Source organism: Delphinapterus leucas, chromosome 3, assembly GCF_059928025.1.
Source record: "Delphinapterus leucas isolate spDelLeu-1000000601 "Yukka" chromosome 3, BTC_Dleu_Yukka2, whole genome shotgun sequence".
Classification (NCBI taxonomy): domain Eukaryota; kingdom Metazoa; phylum Chordata; class Mammalia; order Artiodactyla; family Monodontidae; genus Delphinapterus; species Delphinapterus leucas.
This window is the reverse complement of record NC_143131.1, coordinates 37,126,865-37,142,992: the sequence shown is the minus strand read 5'-3', so window position 1 is coordinate 37,142,992 and position 16,128 is coordinate 37,126,865. Positions and strand designations below refer to the sequence as shown.

Here is a 16,128-nt window from a genome sequence, read left to right as displayed (position 1 = left end):
AGGCGAAGCGGGTGGCGGCAGAATAGGCAGAGGCTGCCTGTTTCATAACCATCACTCCTTGCTGACTCGTGGGCTGCGAGGCCTGGGTTGGGTCGGGCTGCGAGGCCAGGGTCGGGTCGGGCTGCGCCGCGGGGGCCGCTTGGAGTGGCGGCCGCTTGGGGGCTGGCGGGCTGGAGGACTGTTGAACACACGTTGGAGGAACGTGCAGCAACCATGAGTTGAACAGAACAGAGGAGGGCAAAAAATAAAGTGCTTCGTTAACATGCTTGGAGGGAACACAGTAAGGAAAATCGTCAGCAGAGGTGTCTAGATGGAGAGGATGGAAATGCATGTTTGAGGGGAAGGAGAATCTGTTCTTCCATCACAGATGGGCAGTACCCTCAAGGGGTTCAGGTACATGTGCTGATTTCTTGGCAGTTTAGTGTGGAAACCATTGATCACCTTGTCCTCATTTCTACTTGTTCTGTGCTGTCGAGGGAGCGTGCCCAAATGAGCAAGGTATCGCAGCAGAACAGAACCCCGGGAGTGAATGGAATAAGTGTCATCCATACTCAGGCTCATGCCAGCGGTTTACAGCAGGTTCCTCAGCTGGGGCCCGCCGGCCCTGGGGGCGGAGGCAAAGCTGTGCCTCCAAGCAAGCAGAGCAAAAAGAGTTTGCCCGTGGATCGCAACAGTGATGAGTATCGTCAGCGCAGAGAGAGGAACAGCATGGCCGTGAAAAAGAGCCGGTTGAAAAGCCAGCTGAAAGCGCAGGATACGCTGCAGAGGGTGAATCAGCTCAAGGAAGAGAATGAATGGTTGGAAGCAAAAAGTAAATTGCTAAGGAATTAAGTGTACTGAAAGATTTATTTCTTGAGCATGCACAAAACCTCGCAGATAACCTGCAACCCAGTAGCACTGAAAATTTGACAAATTCTGATAATGCAGGACAGTAGACCTCACCCCTTCCAAACGTCACAGCTTGTGGCTTGAACGTTAAAGGTGTGACCACCTACACCACTCGTATCAGTGGCTGAATCTCCATCATTCAAAGATCCATTGAAGACTGTTTTCTAGGATCAGTACTGAAGAGTTGATTAGCTAAAAATGTTAGCCATGTAATTTGAATATCTGGTTTTAAATGATAAGGATTTTTGTGGGGATAAAAAAAACATTTTTAAAGGTATTTGGTTAAAAAAAAAATGCCCTGGAGCTTGAAGCTTTTAATAAATCCTGACTTCCCAAGGGAAAAAAAAAAAGATGCCTCCATGACTGCAACCAGGAGATTATGCATACTGGAAAAGACATCATTTAAAGGACTATCTCCAACCTAAATGGAAGGACCCTTATCAGGTACTTTTAACCAGCTCATGCACAGTAAAACTAAGGAAGTTGACCCCTTGCATTGGACTGGCCTATGGAGAGGACTGCTGACCTCAAAATCATCTTAAAAGTGATGCTTAAACAGAGGAGAAACTACCAGACCAGGATGAGAAGAAGACTACATCTGAAGTAGACAGCTTACTTAAGATGATGGATCAGGCCTGTATACCAATTACTTTGATAATTGCTCACACTTTTGCTTACAAACCAAATGTATTTCTTTCCTGGGACTCCCTCACTTGGCCAATCAATCAGACTTGCTCTAACCATCACCAAAAATATAAATTTTCTTTTAAAGGTACTCAAATTCAATCAGAGCAACGAGCAAATTTTCAGCCAAAGAATGTAACTTCCCTCAGTTGTGTGCTGGATTTATATGGCTAACATCAGGCTATGATTTTTAAGCCCCCCCTTATGTTGGGAACAATTAAACCATACTAAGGATTACCAGCTTAATAACACTAGGAAATTGGGCTGGGTGCCTTATGAATAAGCCTATATATCACTTCCCTTAAAGATACGAATTGGTACAGAACAGACTAAGTCAAATGACCTGGGGATATACTGGGTCGCACCTAACGCAAGTTCTTGGCTTAAATTCTTATGACCTTACTAATACTACTAGCTAGATTACTTGTATTGCTTATTTTACAAGATTGTTGTTTCTTATATTACCAAATGTGTGAATGAACCTCTGATAAAATGATGACTAAGTGACTTGAAGCAGTTGACCAGACATATAGTTCTGTATAAGATCAAATGATTGTAATAGTAACTCTCAATATGTGAAGAAGCACCAAGAGGGAATCATTTCTAGGACCATAAGGGACTAGTAAGACAGGTGGTCCAGGGGCTTTTGGCTACAGTTAATAGGGCCTAGTCCAGTAATAGCACATTGAGTGGCATCAATGAAATCCTTGCCTAGGAATGAACATTCCATGCACTGTGGGACAAAATGGTCATGAAATGCCTCCCAAGCCATCGTCAAATGTATGACCATGAGGGGCACTGCCAACTGAAATTGTTGCTCGCTATCTGGTTCTATAAGAATGAAGTCACTAGACACTGCAGTTGCTGACCTTCAGCACACCCTGAAAGGAGTTCAGGGTGGAGATCAGGAATGAGGCACTCTGCTCTGGGAAAAACTGGCAGAACAGGCCCTCAGATAGTTAGATATCTTCAGGAGAAGATTTTACGAGCCCAAGTTCTTGCATCTTCTCATACCTAGAAAAACACATTGTTAACAGACATCTGTTCCTCATGTCTAGCAACAAGCTTCTTGTGACTCGCAGCAAGATTCTGCCAAAACGTGTGCTAGATTGAATGTGTTTCTCTTCACTAAAATCACATGTATACTGACCTCCCCCGCTACCTCTTCTGAGCAGTTTGTCAGAGCTATCTGAGAGGCTATCTCCCGGGCTATAGTCCTCATTTTGTCCCATATAAAACTTAACTGACGACCCTCGTGCTGTACATTTTTTTTTTCAGTTGACAGCACTCAGACACTTACATTAGCCTAAAGTTGGGCAAAATCATCTAACACAAAACCTATTTTATAATATGTTGACTATCTTGTGTAATTTACTGAACACTGTATTGAAAGTGAAAAACTAAAATGTTGTAAGTCTGGAGTGGCTGTAAGAGTATTGGCTGTTGGTTCTTGTGATTGCATGTGTGACGGGGAGCTGTGGCTCCCTTCTTCTGCCCAGCATCATAAGAGGGTATCACACCACATATCACTAGCCAGGGAAAAGATCAAAATTTGAAAAATGGTTTTTACTGAATGTGTATCAGTGTTACACCATCATAAAATCAAAAAATCTTAAGTTGAGCCATCCTGAGTTGGGGGCTGTCTGTAGTCCATTATTTTAGACTCAGTAGGAATGCTAGTCAGAATAGTAGCATAATGAAACTAAAGACTAGTAAGTCATCTTTCAGTTGAGCCCATCTGAGAATCACTCAGAAATATCTTACTGGGATGTAAGCCTTTGCCCTTATATGTGACCTTAGGCAATCATTAACTTCTGAGGTTGCTTCGGTGTTGTTAAAAAGACAAACTGAGGCATATTAAAAATTTTAAGAGTTTGTGAGCAAAAATCAGTTCAAATTGGGCAGCTCCAAATGGTAGGTGGTTAGGAGTTCTCCATCAACAAGAGCTGGGGAGAGACTTTTACAGAGAAAAGGCAGAAGCAAAGCGAGGAAATTGACTAAAGCTTAAAGCCTACTTGGCTACTTGTGATTGGTTGTCCATAGGTTACAATTTTATAACCCTGAGGCATTTACAGGCTTAGATTTTGAACTGCTTACATAGGCTGCTGTGGCATTAGAGCCACCTCATATAAAGACCTCCTTTTTTATTTTTTCATTTTTATTACAGTGTTTATTTCTCTTGCATGCCATGATTTTTTTAAACATCTTTATTGGAGGATAATTGTTTACAATGGTGTGTTAGTTTCTGCTTTATAGCAAAGTTATACATATATCCCCATATCCTTCCCTCTTGTGTCTCCCTCCCTCCCACCCTCCCTATCCCACCCCTCTAGGTGGTCACAGAGTACAGAGCTGATCTCCCTGTGTTATGCGGCTGCTTCCCACTAGCCATCTATTTTACGTTTGGTAGTGTATATATATGTCCATGCCACTCTCTCACTTTGTCCCAGGTTACCCTTCCCCCTCCCCGTAGCCTCCAGTCCATCCTCTAGTAGGTCTACGTCTTTATTCCCTCTTGCCCCTAGGTTCTTCATGACCATTTTTTTGTTGTTTTTTAGGTCCCATATATATGTGTTAGCATACTGTATTTGTTTTTCACTTTGTGACTTACTTCACTCTGTATGACAGACTCTAGGTCCATCCACCTAAATTGACTACAAATGACTCAATTTCGTTTCTTTTTATGGCTGAGTAATATTCCATTGTATATATGTGCCACGTCTTCTTTATCCATTCTTCTGATGATGGACACTTAGGTTGCTTCCATGTCCTGGCTATTGTAAATAGAGCTGCAATGAACATTTTGGTACATGACTCTTTTTGAATTATGGTTTTCTCAGGGTATATGCCCAGTAGTGGGATTGCTGGGTCATATGGTAGTTCTATTTTTAGTTTTTTAAGGAACCTCCATACTGTTCTCCATATTGGCTGTATCAATTTACATTCCCACCAACAGTGCAAGAATGTTCCCTTTTCTCCACACCCTCTCCAGCATTTATTGTTTATAGATGTTTTTACGATGGCCATTCTGACCAGTGTGAGATGATATCTCGTTATAGTTTTGACTTGCATTTCTCTAATGATTAATGATGTTGAGCATTCTTTCATGTTTGTTGGCAATCTGTATATCTTCTTTGGAGAAATGTCTATTTAGGTCTTCTGCCCATTTTTGGATTGGGTTGATTGCTTTTTTGATATTGCGCTGCATGAGCTGCTTGTAAGTTTTGGAGATTAATCCTTTGTCAGTTGCTTCATTTGCAAATTTTTCTCCCATTCTGAGGGTTGTCTTTTGGTCTTGTTTATGTTTTCCTTTGCTGTGCAAAAGCTTTGAAGTTTCATTGGGTCCCATTTGTTTATTTTTGGCTTTATTTCTGTTTCTCTTGGAGGTGGGTCAAAAAGGATCTCGCTGTGATTTATGTCCTAGAGTGTTCTGCCTATGTTTTCTTCTAAGAGTTTGATAGTGTCTGGCCTTACATTTAGGTCTTTAATCCATTTTGAGTTTATTTTTGTGTATGGTGTTAGGGAGTGTTCTAATTCCATTCTTTTACATGTAGCTGTCCAGTTTTCCCAGCACCACTTACTGAAGACGCTCTCTTTTCTCCACTGTATATTCTTGCCTCCTTTATCAAAGATAAGGTGACCATATGTGCGTGGGTTTATCTCTGGGGTTTCTATCCTGTTCCATTGATCTGTATTTCTGTTTTTGTGCCAGTACCATACTGTCTTGATTACTGTAGCTTTGTAGTATAGTCTGAAGTCAGGGAGCCTGATACCTCCACCTCCGCTTTTCTTCTCAAGATTGCTTTGGCTATTCGGGGTCTTTTGTGTTGCAATACAAATTGTGAATTTTTTTGTTCTAGTTCTGTGAAAACTGCCATTGGTAGTTTGATAGGGATTGCACTGAATCTGTAGATTGCTTTGGGTAGTATAGTCATTTTCACAATGCTGATTCTTTCAATCTAAGAACATGGTATATCTCTCCATCTATTTGTATCATCTTTAATTTCTTTCATCAGTGTCTTATAATTTTCTGCATACAGGTCTTTTGTCTCCTTAGGTAGGTTTATTCCTAGATATTTTATTCTTTTTGTTGCATTGGTAAATAGGAGTGTTTTCTTAATTTCACCTTCACATTTTTCATCATTAGTGTATAGGTATGTAAGAGATTTCTGTGCATTAATTTTGTATCCTGCTACTTTAACAAATTCACTGATTAGTTCTAGTAGCTTTCTGGTAGCATCTTTAGGATTCTCTACGTATAGTATCATGTCATCTACAGTGACAGCTTTACTTCTTTTCTGGTTTGGATTCCTTTTATTTCTTTTTCTTCTCTGACTGCTGTGGCTAAACCTTCCAAAACTATGATGAATAATAGTGGTGAGAGTGGGCAACCTTGTCTTGTTCCTGATCTTAGTGGAAATGCTTTCAGTTTTTCACCATTGAGAACGATGTTGGCTGTGGGTTTATCAAATATGGCCTTTATTATGTTGAGGAAAGTTCCCTCTATGCCTACTTTCTGGAGGGTCTTTATCATAAATGGGTGTTGAATTTTTTTGAAAGCTTTCTCTGCCTCTATTGAGATGATCGTGTGATTTTTCTCCTTCAATTAGTTAATATAGTGTATCATGTTGATTGATTTGTGTATATTGAAGAATCTTTGCATTCCGTTGATAAACCCCTCTTGATCATGGTGTATGATCCTTTTAATGTGCTGTTGGATTCTGTTTGCTAGTATTTTGTTGAGGATTTTTGCATCTATGGTCATCAGTGATATTGGCCTTTAGTTTTCTTTCTTTGTGACATCTTTGTCTGGTTTTGGTATCAGGGTGATGGTGGCCTCGTAGAATGAGTTTGGGAGTGTTCCTCCCTTTGCTATAATTTGGAAGAGTTTGAGAAGGATAGGTGTTAGCTCTTCTGTAATTGTTCGATAGAATTCACCTGTGAAGCCATCTGGTCCTGGGCTTTTGTTTGTTGGAAGATTTTTAATCACAGTTTCCATTTCAGTGCTTGTGATTGCTCTGTTCATATTTTCTATTTCTTGCTGGTTCAGTCTTGGAAGGTTGTGCATTTCTAAGAATTTGTCCATTTCTTCCAGGTTGTCCATTTTATTGGCATAGAGTTGCTTGTAGTAATCTCTCATGATCCTTTGTATTTCTGTAGTGTCAGTTGTTACTTCTCCTTTTTCATTTCTAATTCTATTGATTTGAGTGTGCTCCCTTTTATCTTGATGAGTCTGGCTAATGGTTTATCAATTTTATCTTCTCAAAGAACCAGCTTTTAGTTTTATTGATCTTTGCTATTGTTTCCTTCATTTCTTTTTCATTCATTTCTGATCTGATCTTTATGATTTCTTTCCTTCTGCTATCTTTGAGGGTTTTTTTTTTTGTTCTTTTCTAATTGCGTTAGGTGTAAGGTTAGGCTGTTTATTTGAGATTTTTAAAATTATTTTAATTTTATTATATTTTTTAACATCTTTATTGGAGTATAATCGCTTTATAACTGTGTGTTAGTTTCTGCTTTATAACAAAGTGGGTCAGTTATACATATACATACGTACCCATATCTGTTCCCTCTTGCCTCTCCCTCCCTCCCACCCTCCCTATCCCACTGCTCTAGGTGGTCACAAACCACTGAGCTGATCTCCCTGTGCTATGTGGCTGCTTCCCACTAGCTATCTATTTTACGTTTGGTAGTGTATATATGTCCATGCCACTCTCTCACATTGTCACAGCTTACCCTTCCCCCTCCCCATATCCTCAAGTCCATTCTCTAGTAGGTCTGTGTGTTTATTCCCGTCTTACCCCTAGGTTCTTCATGACGTTTTTTTTTCCCCTTAGATTCCATATATATGTGTTAGCATATGGTATTTGTTTTTCTCTTTCTGACTTACTTCACTCTGTATGACAGACTCTAGGTCCATCCACCTCATTACAAAGAGCTCAATTTCGTTTCTTTTTATGGCGGAGTAATATTCCATTATGTATATATGTGCCACATATTCTTTATCCATTCATCGGATGATGGACACTTAGGTTGCTTCCATGTCCTGGCTATTGTAAATAAAGCTGCAATGAACATTGTGGTACATGACTCTTTGAATTATGGTTTTCTCAGGGTATATGCCCAGTAGTGGGATTGCTGGGGCGTATGGTAGTTCTATTTTTAATTTTTTAAGGAACCTCCATACTGTTCTCTATAGTGGCTGTATCAATTTACATTCCCACCAACAGTGTAAGAGTGTTCCCTTTTCTCCACACCCTCTCCAGCATTTATTGTTTCTAGAGTTCTTGATGATGGCCATTCTGACTGGTGTGAGATGATATCTCATTGTAGTTTTGATTTGCATTTCTCTAATGATTAATGATGTTGAGCATTCTTTCATGTGTTTGTTGGCAATCTGTATATCTTCTTTGGAGAAATGTCTATTTAGGTCTTCTGCCCATTTTTGGATTGGGTTGTTTGTTTTTTTGATATTGAGCTGCATGAGCTGCTTGTAAATCTTGGAGGTTAATCCTTTGTCAGTTGCTTCATTTGCAAGTATTTTCTCCCATTCTGAGGGCTGTCTTGGTCTTGTTTATGTTTTCCTTTGCTGTGCAAAAGCTTTGAAGTTTCATTAGGTCCATTTTGTTTATTTTTGTTTTTATTTCCATTTCTCTAGGAGGTGGGTCAAAAAGGATCTTGCTGTGATTTATGTCATAGAGTGTCCGCCTATGTTTTCCTCTAAGAGTTTGATAGTGTCTGGCCTTACATTTAGGTCTTTAATCCATTTTGAGTTTATTTTTGTGTATGGTGATAGGGAGTGTTCTAATTTCATACTTTTTCACGTACCTGTCCAGTTTTCTCAGCACCACTTACTGAAGAGGCTGTCTTTTCTCCACTGTATATTGTTGCCTCCTTTATCAAGTATAAGGTGACCATATGTGTGTCAGTTTACCTCTGGGCTTTCTATCCTGTTCCATTGATCTATATTTCTGTTTTTGTGCCAGTACCATACTGTCTTGTTTACTGTAGCTTTGTAGTATAGTGTGAAGTGAGGGAGCCTGATACCTCCACCTCCGCTTTTCTTCTCAAGATTGCTTTGGCTATTCGGGGTCTTTTGTGTTGCAATACAAATTGTGAATTTTTTTGTTCTAGTTCTGTGAAAAATGTCAGTGATAGTTTGATAGGGATTGCATTGAATCTGTAGATTGTTTTGGGTGGTAGAGTCATTTTCACAATGCTGATTCTTTCAATCTAAGAACATGGTATATCTCTCCATCTATTTGTATCATCTTTAATTTCTTTCATCAGTATCTTATAATTTTCTGCATACAGGTCTTTTGTCTCCTTAGGTAGGTTTATTCCTAGATATTTTATTATTTTTGTTGCAGTGGTAAATGGGAGTGTATTCTTGATTTCACTTTCACGTTTTTTATCATTAGTGTATAGGAATGCTAGAGATTTCTGTGCATTAATTTTGTATCCTGCTACTTTACCAAATTGATTGATTAGCTCTAGTAGTTTTCTGGTAGCATCTTTAGTATTCTCTATGTAGAGTATCATGTCATTTGCAAATAGTGACAGCTTTACTTCTTTTTTTCTGATTTGGATTCCTTTTATTTCTTTTTCTTCTCTGACTGCTGTGGCTAAAACTTCCAAAACTATGTTGAATAAGAGTGGTGAGAATGGGCAACCTTGTCTTGTTCCTGATCTTAGTGGAAATGCTTTCAGTTATTCACCATTGAGGATGATGTTGGCTGTGGGCTTGTCATATATGGCCTTTATTATCTTGAGGAAAGTTCCCTCTGTGCCTACTTTCTGGAGGGTCTTTATCATAAATGGGTATTGAATTTTGTTGAAAGCTTTCTCTGCATCTCTTGAGATGATCATATGGTTTTTCTCCTTCAGTTTGTTAATATGGTGTATCACGTTGATTGATTTGCATATATTGAAGAATCCTTGCATTCTGGAATAAACCCCACTTGATCATGGTGTATCATCCTTTTAATGTGCTGTTGGATTCTGTTTGCTAGTATTTTGTTGAGGATTTTTGCATCTATGTTCATCAGTGATACTGGCCTGTAGTTTTCTTTCTTTCTGACCTTTTTGTCTGGTTTTGGTATCAGGGTGATGGTGGCCTCATAGAATGAGTTTGGGAGTGTTCCTCTCTCTGCTATATTTTGGAATAGTTTGAGAAGGATGGGTGTTAGCTCTTCTCTAAATGTTTGATAGAATTCACCTGTGAAGCCATCTGGTCCTGGCTTTTGTTTGTTAGAAGATTTTTATCAGTTTCAATTTCAGTGCTTGTGATTGGTCTTCATATTTTCTATTTCTTCCTGGTTCAGTCTCAGCAGGTTGTGCATTTCTAAGAATTTCTCCATTTCTTCCATGTTGTCCATTTTATTGGCATAGAGTTGCTTGTAATCTCTCATGATCTTTTGTATTTCTGCAGTGTCAGTTGTTACTTCTTTTTCATTTCTAATTCTCTTGATTTGAGTCTTCTTCCTTTTTTTGTTGATGAGTCTGGGTAATGGTTATCAATTTTGTTTATATTCTCAGAGAACCAGCTTTTAGTTTTATTGATCTTTGCTATTTTTTCCTTCATTTCTTTTTCATTTATTTCTGATCTAATCTTTATGGTTTCTTTCCTTCTGCTATCTTTGGGGTGTTTTTTTGTTTTTCTTTCTGTAATTGCTTTAGGTGTAAGGTTAGGTTGTTTATTCGAGATGTTTCCTATTTCTTAAGGTAGGATTGTATTGCTATAAACTTCCCTGTTAGAACTGCTTTTGCTGCATCCCATAGGTTTTGGGTCATTGTGTCTCCACTGTCATTTGTTTCTAGGTATTTTTTGGTTTCCTCTTTGATTCCTTCAGAGATCTCTTGGTTATTAAATAGTGTATTGTTTAGCTTCCATGTGTTTGTAATTTTACAGATTTTTTCATGTATTTGATATCTAGTCTCATAGTGTTGTTGTCGGAAAAGGTACTTGATACAATTTCAATTTTCTTAAATTTACCAAGACTTGATTTGTGACCCAAGATATGATCCTAGAGAATGTTCCATGAGCACTTGAGAAGAAAGTGTATTCTGTTGTTTTTGGATGGAATGTCCTATAAATATCAATTAAGTCCATCTTGTTTAATGTATCATTTAAAGCTTCTGTTTCCTTATTTATTTTCATTTTGGATGATCTGTCCATTGGTGAAAGTGGCATGTTAAAGTCCCCTAATATGATTGTGTTTCTGTCAGTTCCCCCTTTTTTGGCTGTCAGTATTTTCCTAATGTACTGAGGTGCTCCTATGTTGGGTGCACAAATATTTACAATTGTTATATCTTCTTCTTGAATTGATCCCTTGATCATTATATAGTGTCCTTCTTTGTCTCTTGTAATAGTCTTTGTTTTAAAGTCTATTTTGTCTCATATGAGAATTGCTACTCCAGCTTTCTTTTGATTTCCATTTTCATGGAATATCTTTTTCCATCCCCTCACTTTCAGTCTGTGTGTGTCCCTAGGTCCGAAGTGAGTCTCTTGTAGACAGCATATATGTGTTTGTTTTTTTGTGTGTGTCCATTCAGCCAGTCTATGTCTTTTCGTTGGAGCATCTAAACCATTTACATTTAAGGTAATTATCGATATGTATGTTCGTATTACCATTTTCTTAATTGTTTTGGGTTTGTTATTGTAGGTCTTTTCTTTCTCTTGTGTTTTCTACCAAGAGAAGTTCCTTTAGCGTTTGTTGTAAAGGTGGTTTGGTGGTGCTGAATTCTCTTAGCTTTTGCTTGTTGGTGTAGGTTTTAATTTCTCCGTTAAATCTGAATGAGATCCTTGCTGGATAGAGTAGTCTTGGTTGTAGTTTTTTCCCTTCATCACTTTAAATATGTCCTGCCTGTCCCTTCTGGCTTGCAGAGTTTCTGCTGAAAGATCAGCTGTTAACCTTATGGGGATTACCTTGTGTGTTATTTGTTGTTTTTCCCTTGCTGCTTTTAATATTTGTTCTTTGTATTTAATTTTTGATAGTTTTATTAATATGTGTCTTGGAGTGTTTCTCCTTGGATTTATCATGTCTGGGACTCTCTGTGCTTCCTGTACTTGATTAAGTATTTTCTTTCCCATATTAGGGAAGTTTTCAACTATAGTCTCTCCCAATATTTTCTCAGTCCCTTTCTTTTTCTCTTCTTCTTTTGGGACCCCTATTATTTGAGTGTTGGTGTGTTTAATGTTGTCCCAGATGTCTCTGAGACTGTCCTCAATTCTTTTCATTCTTTTTTCTTTATTCTGCTGTGCAGTTGTTTTTTCCACTATTTTATCTTCCAGGTCACTTATATGTTCTTCTGCCTCAGTTATCCTGCTATTGATCCCTTCTAGAGAATTTTTAATTTCATTTAATGTGTTGTTCATCACTGTTTGTTTTCTCTTTCGTTCTTCAAATGTTTCTTGTATTTTCTCCATTCTTTTTCCAAGATTTTGGATCATCTTTACTATCATTCTGAATTCTTTTTCAGGTTCACTGCCTATTTCTTCTTCATTTGTTAGGTGTGGTAGGTTTTTACCTTGCTCCTTCATCTGCTGTGTGTTTCTCTGTCTTCTTATTTTGCTTAACGTACTGTGTTTGGGGTCTCCTTTTTGCAGTCTGCAGGTTCATATTTCCCGTTGTTTTTGGTGTCTGTCCCCAGTGGCTAAGGTTGGTTCAGTGGGTTGTGTAGGCTTCCTGGTGGAGGGGGCTAGTGCCTGTGTTCTGCTGGATGAGGCTGGATCTTGTCTTTCTTTTGGGCTGGTCCCAATCTGGTGGTGTGTTTTGGGGTGTTTGCGGCCTTATTATGATTTTAGGCAGCCTCTCTGCTAATGGATGGTGTTGTGTTCCTGTCTTGCTAGTTGTTTGACATAGGGTTTCCAGCACTGTAGCTTGCTGGTCATTGAGTGGAGCTGGGTCTTGGTGTTGAGACAGAGATCTCTGGGAGATTTTCGCCATTTGGTCTTATGTGGAGCTGGGAGGTCTGTTGTGGACCGATGTCCTGAACTTGGTTCTCCCACCTCTGAGGCACAGCCCTGACACCTGGCTGGAGCGCCAAGAGCCTGTGATCCACATGGCTCAGAATAAAAGGGAGAAAATGAAAGAAAGAAAGAAAGAAAGAAAGGAAGAAGATAAAATAACATAAAGTTATTAAAAATAATTATTATTAAAAAAATTTACAAAGTAATAAGAAAGGAAAGAAGGAAGGAAACAAACCGAAGAACACATCCGCCAATGATAACAAGTGCTAAAAACTGTACTAAAACAAACAAACAAAAGAAAACCGGACAGACGGAACCCTAGGACAAATGGTAAAAGCTAAGATATACAGACAAAATCACACAGAGAACGATCCACATACACACTTACAAAAAGAGAAAAACGGAAAAAAATAATATATCGTTGCTCCCCAAGTCCACCTCCTCAATTTGAGATGATTCGTTGTCTATTCAGGTATTCCACAGATGCAGGGTTCATCAAGTTGATTGTGGAGATTTATCTACTGCTCCTGAGGCTGCTGGGAGAGATTTCCCTTTCTCCTTGTTCACACAGGTCCCGGGGTTCAGCTTTGGATTTGGACCCGCCTCTGTGTGTAGGTTGCCTGAGGACGTCTGTTCTTCGCTCAGACAGGACAGGGTAAAGGAGCAGCTGATTCGGAGGCTCTGGCTCACTCAGGCCGGGGGAGAGGGAGGGGTACAGATGTGGGGCAAGCCTGCGGAGGCAGAGGCCGGCATGATGTTGCACCAGCCTGAGGCGCACCGTGCGTTCTCCTGGGGAAGTTGTCCCTGGATCACGGGGCCCTGGCAGTGGCGGGCTGCACAGGCTCCCGGGAGGAAAGGTGTGGATAGTGACCTGTGCTTGCACACAGGCTTTTTGGTGGCGGCAGCAGCAGTGTTAGTGTCTCATGCCTGTCTCTGGGGTCCGCGCTGATAGCTGCAGCTCGCGCCCATCTCTGGAGCTCCTTTAAGCAGCACTCTTAATCCCCTCTCCTTGCGCACCAGAAAACAGAGAGGGAAGAAAAAGTCTCTTGCCTCTTCGGCAGCGCCAGACTTTTTCCCGTACTCCCTCCCGGATAGCCGTGCCACAAGAGCCCCCTTCAGGCTGTGTTCACACCGCCAGTCGTCTCCCTGCGATCAGACCGAAGCCCGAGCTTCAGCTCCCAGACCCCGCCCACCCCGGCGGGGGAGCAGACAAGCCTCTCGGTCTGGTGAGTGCTGGTCGGCACCGATCCTCTGTGCGGGAATCTCTCCGCTTTGCCCTCTGCACCGCCGTGGCTGTGCTCTCCTCCGAGGCTCTGAAGCTTCCCCCCTCCGCCACCCACAGTCTCCGCCCGTGAAGGGGCTTCGTAGTGTGTGGAAACCTTTCCTCCTTCACAGCTTCCTCCCACTGGTGCATTGCCCGTCCCTATTCTTTTGTCTCTGTTTATTCTTTTTTCTTTTGCCCTACCCAGGTGCGTGGGGGAGTTTCTTGCCTTTTGGGAGGTCTGAGGTCTTCTGCCAGTGTTCAGAAGGTGCTCCGTAGGAGCTGTTCCCCATGTAGATGTATTTCTGATGAATTTGTGGGGAGGAAGGTGATCTTCACGTCTTACTCTTCTGCCATCTTGAAGCTCCACTAAAGGCCTCCTTGTTTAATTTAACTGTGTAATAGGACTTGTCTCTTGCCAGCATTATCAGAACTATGAGGCTTAGTCAATAATTATAGTTTAAGGTCTTCAGAGGTGTTAAAAACCACAGATCCAAAATAGTCACTTATGCTAAGCTCCATGTTACCAAACTCAGACTTAATTACAGTTTTGGCTCTCTGGAAATGGAATCTTAAACCAATCAGGAATTGCCTGATGAGCGCTAGTTAGGTAATCTGCCTGATAGACTCCTGTCATCCCCTAAAGGAAAGAAACCTTGTGATAACCCACCCTCTTTTATGTCTAGTATAACTTCCTTGTTCCTGCTGCTTTCTGCCTATAAAAGTCTTTCATTTTGTACAGGTCCTCAGTGCTCCTTTCTCTATCCTAGATTGGATACTGCCTATTTCATGGATCATTGAATAAAGCCAATAAGCTCTTTAAAATTTACTCAGTTGAATTTTTTTTTTTTTGACAACACCATATGCCATGTGGGATCTTAGTTCCCTGACCAGCAATTGAACCCACACCACCTGCAGTGGAAGTGAGGAATTCTAACCCCTGGACTGCCAGGGAAATCCCCGCATTTTTTTTTTTTTAAATAGAGGTAAACACTGCATGAGGCAACCTTCTAGGAAACTTCAGTCTGAGCCCATTTTGCCTACTGGAAATGTTCCTATAACTGTGTCTATACTCCCCAGTGCTCTGTCCACTATTACTATAAAATGTAACTAGTACAAAAATTGAGATAATGTAAGACCACAGAGGTGGGAGCCACCAATTCTGCCTGTGGATGCTGGGGAAGATTTTACAGTGGAGGTAATTCTTATAGGTTTGAGCCTATTGTAGAAGGATGGTAAGAGTTTTCCACACTGCATAATTAAAAAATGATGTCAACAGGTGATTCTGGCTTGCCCTTTTTGCAGGGAGTTCTTGCTCATTCTCTCCTCCTCTCCCCCTTAAGAATCAGAAAATTTTCAACAGGCCAGCACCTTCTGGAGGGGATCTAGTGCAAGAATGCTGCCAGATAGGGATGATCTACATGGATTGAGACTACCCAACCTAATCAGAACTTCTCTCTTGGGCTGTGCCAGGAAGTAAAAGGAGGAATATAGATAACGAGAGCCAGAGCTCCAGGAATAGGATGGGATTAGAGGGGAGGGATCATTAGATGAGTGCCTCTGAGGAAAAAGAAGAGTTAATAAAAATTATTGGGTCATTGTTGGAGCCTGGCTTGGCAGCCAAGAATGTGACTTCTTTTGCTTCTTGCTTCCTTTTTAATGTATGTACTAAGATCCATCACATAGTGTAGTAGATAAAAAATGGCCAAAAATCCACTGGAGCTCCTGCCTTCAAGAGGTAGCTCTGTTTCCCCATCCTTTTCATTTAGATTGGCCTTCATATACTGTGGAAGAAGGAATGTGAGGTTTTCCACACCTTAAGAGGTTTTGCACTTTTCACTCATGTTTTTCTACTTCCACCATGTGAACAAGCCTCAGCTACCCTGCTACAGAGGTCATGTGGAAGAGACTGAGGCTCTCCAGCCAACAGCCTACCAATTGCCCAACAGGCAAATGTGTCCATTTAGACCATCCACCCCTAGCCAACCCATCAGCTGACAGTTGATGAGTAAGCCTAGCTGAGACAGGCAGAAAAACTGCCTAGCTAGGCCCAGCTAAAAAGCCCAACCTGCTGATTTGTGAACTAATAAATGATTATTGTTTTAAGCCATTAAGTTTTGGAGGGATATTTTATGCAGCAAAGGCTGAGCATATTGCTATTATTTGAAACATGAAAGAGCATAAAATATTTGCCATGGAAAGAAGATTGACTTTTTTTCCATTTATTGCCATTTTTTCAGAAATGATCCTCTTTCAAATTAGGTAAAATGTAGCTTTCCTAATTGGATGTAAACAGTGGGACAGTTTAGGAGAGTGAAGTACT

General features: G+C 40.3%; 1 pseudogene; it reads left to right on the top strand.

Annotated features, from left to right (window-relative positions):
* Positions 1–271: 271 nt before the first annotated feature.
* LOC111163204 (CCAAT/enhancer-binding protein gamma-like) lies at positions 272–1,098 on the top strand (annotated as a pseudogene).
* The last annotated feature ends 15,030 nt before the right edge of the window (positions 1,099–16,128 follow it).